The sequence below is a fragment of the Octodon degus genome, unplaced genomic scaffold, assembly GCF_000260255.1.
Source record: "Octodon degus isolate 3935 unplaced genomic scaffold, OctDeg1.0 scaffold00162, whole genome shotgun sequence".
Lineage (NCBI taxonomy): Eukaryota > Metazoa > Chordata > Mammalia > Rodentia > Octodontidae > Octodon > Octodon degus.
In genome coordinates, this window is record NW_004524738.1 from 5,460,346 (window position 1) to 5,468,640 (window position 8,295).

General features: G+C 36.9%; 1 pseudogene; it reads left to right on the forward strand.

The window, feature by feature from the left end:
- Positions 1–5,864: 5,864 nt before the first annotated feature.
- LOC101579906 lies at positions 5,865–7,664 on the forward strand (annotated as a pseudogene).
- Positions 7,665–8,295: the final 631 nt, after the last annotated feature.

The window sequence follows — 8,295 nt, forward strand, 5'->3', positions numbered from 1 at the left end:
TTCCATGGAACCATAGAAACTCATTTGCTTGTTTCTATTTATGATGCATTCTACTTTTCAAATACAATTTGCTGAGTTAATTTTAACACGTGACTGTTACATATATTCAAGATGAAATATTAGCATATATCAGCTACTAAATGGATTTATTACCATTGTATAAAATTTTGTTCATGTTTGCACATGTATGGCAAGAAAAAATTAACTATTCTCTTGGCAATTTCCAAGAATACAACATTTTAACTATGGTTGCTGTGCAGAAAAATGTCTTCAGAGATCATTCATTTTGTATAACTGAAATACTGTACCCTACCTGGGAAATGTTTTTTGTGTTCTTTATTATTTTGACTGTTTTCTATTAGACATGAAAATGAAATGCTGAAGTATTTTCTCTCTTTCTTACTTATGTCACCATGCATAATGTCCTCTGGCTTGTCTGATGGTGTAACAAGTGTGGGATTCCTCCTTTCTTAAAAGCAAAATAAAGTATTGCACAAAAAATAGGATATTTGTTCACCTATTTGTCTATTAAAGAATACTTAGGTTGTGTTCATATTCTGACTACATTTAATAATGTTGAAATGAGCACAGAAATGAGCACAGAAATTCAGATATCTCTTTGTATCTTGGTTTTCAATTTTTTGTATATATACATAAAACTAGAATGGCTGAATCACATGATAATTCTAAATTTAACATTATTTTATGAAGCTCCATGTTGAATTCACAATTCTTCTGTTAATCTATATGCTTGTAACACTTGCAAAAGTGCTTCCTTGCCAACACTTATTTTTTGTCTTATTAGTAGTCATACTATCAAGTATGAAGCAGTTTCTCATTTTTTTCTCTTTGCAGTTCAATAACTACAAATGTTAAACAGTTTTTCACATGCTCTTTGGCCATGCAGATTTAGTTTTTTGAGAAATATTAGCTACCTTTGATCTAATCAAATGGCTTTCATCTTCGGTATTGAATTTTATAATTGTCATTTAATTTTTATATTTAACTTACAAATATAATTTTCTAATTTTATGGATTGATTTTTTTTTTTTTTTTTTGAACTGGGAATTGAACTCAGGCCCTTGCACTTGTCAGGGAAGCGCTTATTCTACTGAGCTATCTCCCCGGCCCTAGATTGATTTTGAAATACATTCATTGTGTTCTTGAATATGCAGGTGCTATTTAGATTGAAGCAATTCTTCTTAACTTTTCTTGCATTACTTTTATTTCATTACCATATACAACAGTTATTATTAAGGCGAATGTCACCAAGGTTTACTCTATGTTGCCTTTCAAGAATTTTTCAGTTTCAAAATTTGTCTTTAGTTCATTTTGATTTGATTTATATCCATAGTTTGAGGTAGAGGCACACTTTATCTTTTGTAAGAAAATATTTGGATTTGAAGAGAAAATCTTCTGCCTAGTGTCTGCTCTTATTTGCTTAAAAAAATCGTTTGATTATACACTTGTATAATTGGGATTCTCCTCTCTTCCTTGCACCTATATGTTCGCCACCTTAATGCACCCCGTGGGCTGGGCCCTCACTGCATGCTGGGGATCGATCCCGACATCTGCGCTCTGCCTAAGCAGGCGCTTCAGTCCGCTGAGCTATCAGGCTGCCCCTAACTTGATTCTTTTTTATCATCTGTCTTGGCTATTGGGGGGCTTTTGTGGTTTCATGTAAATATTAAGAATTTCGATTTATTGAAAAGCTGCCATTTGGATATTGGTAGGAAATGTACTGAATGTAAAGATTGTATTAGATAATATAGACAGTTTCAAAACTATTAATTGTGATCTATTATCTTTTCTAACATGCAGCTGAATACCGTTTGCTAGTATTTTATTGAGGACTTTGACATCTGTTCTATCAATATTCATCTATTCTTTTTTATTTTTGTTTGTTTAGTTTTGGAATGAAGATGATGCTGGGCTCATAAAATGGTTTGTGAAGTACTGCTTCTTAGTATTATTTCTACTTTGAAAGTTTGTTGGAGTTCACTAGTAAAGTAATTTGCCCCTGGAACTTCCCCAGGAGCAATGTTGCTGACATTGACTCCCTATTGGTTCTCTGTTATTATTCTATTCAGAGATCCTTTTTATTTCAGTAGATTTTGTGTTTGCAGGAATTTTATTGAGTTCTTTTGTTTTCAGCAATGTGCTGCAATACACATAACCGTGACAATCTGTGTCATGCACTCTTACTTATATGTGCTCATGTTTACTAGGCACTGGGCTTAGGCTTAAGAAGGAGATATTTTAGTTCCAAAAGCAACAACCATATATTTCAACTTCAATGGGAATTTAGTGTTTAATAAAGTTACAATCTTTACATTCATTGATTGGAAATGTCTACTAGTTTCATAAAAGCATGAACCAAAGTCTTCAAGTACCAAACCTCAAAATGGAAAAAGCCTTTGAAAAAGAACAGAAAAATTGACTCAAGGGCTACAGCTCAAAGAAAGGAAGCATTTCTATGTGCAACTGTGCAATGTGTTACCAGTATATGCTGGGAAGATATTCTGACATTTTTCCCTAAACTGTTTATTTCATCATCTTCCTAGAAGTAGGCTGGAGTCTTCTAAGTAACACCTATGTTCTTCCTGCCTGAGGATCTATAGTTTCAGCTAGCACATTAAAATTGCTGTTATGTAACACAAACCCTCTAGCTATCTTTTAATTTTCCACTTCAAAGCTAAAGCACAGAAGGTGTCACTGTTAATTGCTTTTTAAGTTTATGTTTAAAATGTAGGAAAAGCTCAAAAAGAAAAAAAAATCAGTACTTAATATTCAATGTGATTAGTATAATTTGCAATCACATATTCAATATTTATGACAAATCATTTCCTTCTCCTACCATTTTTAAATGATCTATGAAGTAAAGCACCACATTTGGGAAGAAGTCAGTGTCACATTCTTTGCAAAAGTTAAGAGAAAGCACATTATAGTGCCTAGGTTTCTCAGGGGAACAGAATCAATACAGCATATGTTGTTTTCAAAAGGCAGGCCTACAGATCTTGTGGAAGAGTTCTCAATAACTGTCGGTGTGCTGGAAGGCACAGTCCATGAAGCTGGGAGGGATGAGACAAAAGGGATCAAGACTAAGGGCCTGGAAGCTTCCTGAAGAGTCACTGGTACGAGTCTTGGGTTGGAAAGTAGAAGAATCTGGAGTTGAATGCCCACATGAGGTGGCAGCAAAATACAAACCTGCTCAAGCAAAATGGAGCTCTTTAAAACACATGCCAACTTCTTTCCCTTTTTTCCTCCATCCGGGTTACCAGTATGCCTCAGGGTCATCTATGTGACATGAGTTACAAGATTGGCTTTCTTTTATTCACTTTTTCTCAGTACAAGGGTTTGACTCAGGGCCTTCACTCACAACTACATCTTTGGCCAATTTTTTAGTTTTTACTTTTAGATAGGATCTTGGTAAATGATTTAGTTTTCCATGTGAGCTCAAAGTGAGATCACAGGTATGTGTCATTCCCCTTAGCCTTGTTGACTGTAGCTGAATAGACTACTACTGTGCATTTATGCAAAATTATCTTTATCATTTGTCTGTTTATAAACATTTATGTTGAGTCCATCACATGGCTCCTGCTAATAGGGTAAGAGCATCTAGCACATATATTGGGGAAAGAGTCTTCAGCAATCATTGCTGGGAAAGTCAGAATGCAACTAATCCCTTCTATTCCATCATAAACAAGAATCAATTTCAAATGAATTGCAGGGGCAGGGGAGATGGCTCAGTAGAATAAGCGCTTGCCTGGCAAGTGCAAGGGTCTGGGTTCAATCCCCGGTTCTGAAAAAAAAAATTGTCAAATGAATTTCAGGCTTACACATAAACCCTTAACCTACATTTACTATAACAAAACACAGAGGATATGCTTTATAACATTGGATCAAGCATATAGTTGAGGGATAAAATTTCACAGATACAGACAACAAAAATATGAATATGCAAACTTAACTGCATCAAAGTAAAAGCTTCTACACAGTGAAGAAAAATATCAAGAATATAGAGATGCAACCTGCAGAACTGAAAAAAATACTTACAGATTTTGGACAGCAGAGCAGGTTAATATGAAAAAATATTCAATTGTAGGAGCAATAATAATATTATTAATAAATGAGCAAAGGACTTGAGTAGGTATTTCTGAAAAGACTTAGAAATAGCCAGCAGGGGGCTGGAGAGATAGGTTGGTGGTCTAAGTGCCTGCCTGACAAGTAAAATGTCCCAAGTTCAATCCATGGTACTGAATGCCAGGTGTACCATGCTGGCCCCTGAAGCTGGGTGTGGTCATGCATGCCTGTAATCCCAGCACTGGGGAGGCTGAGACAGGCGAATCACTACAAGACGGGGCTATGTAGTAAGACCATGTACCAAATAAATGAATAAATAAATGAAAGATTTTAAAAAAGAAGAAGTAGTAGCAGCAGGTAGATAAAAAATGATTGAAGTCACTAACCATCAGTTAAATGCAAATCCAACCCTTACTATGACATTATTATATCACCCCAGTGGAGATGGCTAGTGTCAAGAAACAAAGAACAGCAACATTTGTATATGCCCAGAACAGAAAACCCTTTTACCCTGTAAGATAAAGTGTGACTTAAAATAGACATTACAGAAAAAAAATAATTTATCTTATCATCCAGTGATTCTATTTAAAAATTAGTACAGTAAAACACACATTGACATTAATATCCCCTCAAAATATGACTCTGACTTTGAGATATTTATCTAATCATTCTTGTTATCCTATGAAGCAGTCTTTGTTCATGTCTGTGATGAAAATGTTGTAAATGTGTCTTCTGAGTTCCATTCAAGGAAGGGAAAGCACATAAAACATCATTCCATGTCCTCATCCACCTTCGTCTCTGGACTAGTTATCTCATGACTTTTGGCTCTTCGCAAAGTCAAGGACACAATAAAAAGCAAGTGCTTTGAACTGATTCTGAGGCATCCATGAGAGTGTAACTAGAAACCCACAGAAGAGGATTTGCAGAACTTCTTCAGGAAGTGGCAAGAACAAGGGGACAAGCATATTCAAAGCAAGGGAGAGTATTATGAAAGGGATTAATTACAACTTAACTTTTACTGTGAATGAGTATTCTAATTTAAACTTATAATATTTCCCAATCATACTCACATATCTAAAGGAAATAAAACGTAATTTGGATAATACATCCCTATCTCATCAATGTTTGCTGCAACAAAATTCTGCCCGATTTCTAATCCTATCAGAGATTTTAAAGAATAATTGGCATAACTGAGTCATAAAACTAAACTGTTATGAGAGGACCCAGCCAAGTTTGGTCTTTATATGTTTAATCTCTGTTTGGAGGCAGCCTATGGGTGACCACAGTTCAACCTACCACACTGAGAATATTAATGCTTATGCCAACACTAAATTAGAAAACAAAATCATTTAAAGGGAAAGTAAAAGACTTTAAAATTTAATTTGAGAGATGAGGGGGTGATGGAGGGGTACCCATAGGCTGAAGAGAGTTTGTTTCTTTCTCTGACTGGAGTAGGTCTGACTAAGCTGCCTTGGCCATCAGTGAGGATACAACTGCTGCATGGAGAACTCCTAATCCGAGGCTGGCCAGAGAGCTGCTGCCAGAATCAGCCAAACATGAGCAACTACTAGGGAGGAATGGAGGATCCTGAGGCAGTGACTAGTCTAGCCATCCAAAAAACAGGTATTGCAACTCCCTAGGAGCAGTCAGTAAATGTCTCCACAGAGAGGTTTGTGCCATGAAGACCCTCCAGTCCAACTTTACCCTGCACATGTACCTCTACCAAGCACCTGAGCACCACTGTGAAAAACTCAGGCAAGAGAATTAAAAGAAGGAGCGCTATGTCTGAGGCTCAAGTTTAGGAAATATCTAGCAGAAGCCAATGCCAAAGATAGTGAAATCTGCAGACTTGTAATTGAGGTAAGAAACGCCAGGAGAGAAGGGCCCTGGGCTTGGAGGGGACCGATGCTTCAGACTGAAGCTCAGATGGAACATGAGCTCCACAAGGAGGCACAGAACCTTTGACAGGAACTCTTGAGAACGAAACCTTTCTGAAAGAGGTCACTGATGTGAAGAACACCAGGTCTTGAAGGAAAAACTGACTTACCTTGAACATCAAATTCAGAAGGGGCAGCAAGTAACACTGGTGACTGCAGCTGCTCAACATCTCTAACTCAACATTTTGGATTTAGAAGTGTAACTGGGACTGAACTGTAAAGTGAAATTGATATAATAAAAATACACATGTAAATCCATTACAGATATTGGACATCTGGTTCTTTAAGCAATGATGTTATCAAAGCTTCTTTGTCATCAGGTGCTTCAGGTTTTGAGTGCTTCTCCACTGATACCCCATCCCAACCTCCATCATCCACTAGCAAACTTTTAGGAAGTGTTTGGCCACTGGGAATTCTCTGAACAATGCACATGAGCTGTCCGCAGCTTCACTTATAGAAAAGAGACAGAAGATGGAAGGGAATTACCATAGCACTGCAGAGCATCTACAGGTCACTCTACAGGAGGCATCAGATCAGCAGCAAGTACTGAAGGAACTGACAGCTTAGAACAAGATGCTGATATAGAATTAGAATACTTTAGAGATGTCCCTCCAACAGCTCTAAGAGGAGGACTGTGAAGCCACGTCAAAGCAATGAGAAACCGATCAACTTTTTACAAGAGAGAGTGAAAAATGATGAGCCCAAATCCCAAGAAGAAGAAGTTCTTCAGCTAGATTAGAAATACAAAAATATTTTTGTGAAGAGTCACTTTGAAAAAGAGAAGCAGCACAACATTCAATAGCAGTTGACTCAGAGTTTGTGGATGCTTGAGGAACAAAACTGAGGAACTTTGGACATCATTAAGCACATGAAAGAAGAAAATGAAAAGCTGAATGGGTTTCTAGAAGAGAACAGTGTAAAATACTGTGATGAGCAAAATTTTGAAAGAATTTAGACTTATCCTGAAGAGCATCAAGATGGAACATGAATCCTTAAAGTCTCATCTGAAGGTGAGAGGCAAAAAGTCATGGAGACCAGTAGTACCTTGGGGCCAGCATCAGAGAATTGTGAACTTCAATGTTGAAATTTTCAGGAGCTGAAAAAGATCAGCTGGAACTGTCTTGCACTGAGTTCTGACAATAATTGCTGAAAGCAAATGTTAACATTGAATACATTTCAAGCCTGCTAATGTAGGAAAAGATTACTTTTACATGAAGGAGATTTGTGACCCGCAAGCACCGCAGATGAATAGAAGCAACATAAAACTGCAAGAGAAAGCATCAGAGAGTGACACAGAGATAAAATATATGAAAGAAACCATATCTGAATTGGCAGATCAGCACCGAGACATCCAGTTGCATAATAATCAGTATCTTAGTGAGCTAGAGATCAGTGTTGTCATGCTGTAAGAGAAGTAAGAACTCAGGGGAGGTAAAGACCCTGACAAAGCAGATAAAGGAAAAGACTACAGAATGGAGACAGCCCCGGGCAGAGCTGCCCCCTTCAGTGGTGGTGGTCAATGGCATTAAACGTGAGGCCGTACAGGAGCTAAGCACTCTGAAGAGGAGGTTGCTGAAGGAGAAGGTACTTCATTTGAAACGAACTGCTACTAAGACTTGGTTTGATTTCCAGAATCATTGCTGAGCTAAACATAAATACATGTTCAGTTGAGAATAAAAATATGCAGTTAGCCATGTAAGTACTCACAAAGGCAATGTTAAATGCAACCTAAATGAAAACAAATGTAGGACAACTTACCATAAAAGTCTCATGAATAAAACTTATCTTAGAAATGTAACAGCTTTTCATGCAGAAGGGATGACTCACAGTGATGCAGAATTCAAAATATGGCTTTAAACTTGTGGGTAGTACATATGTTTGTGAAAAATGATATCCAATTCAGCGGACTCTCCCAGTAAAATACCAACTGTGTTTCTCATATGAGGAATATTTTGCAGTATATATAACATCAGATCATTAGCTACATAATAAAAAAGTTAGGATTAAGAATATTATTTAAACTCAGCAGGACATGAGTCTGAAGCACGGACTCATAAAACTTTAGCTTGGCATGAGAAAGGAGAAATGTTGATGCCTTCTTTACAAAACATTAATAGATACTCACTGGAATTATCCTCATGTTCTGGGAGAGCTTTGGTTTTGGTTGAAAAATCTTAGAGTGACTTATGCAATTGCTTTGTGCTTTCCAATCCAGACAGTAAGAAAAAAGAAACCTCAGTTTAAAATACATAGCTGTGTTAACCCTCATATTTTA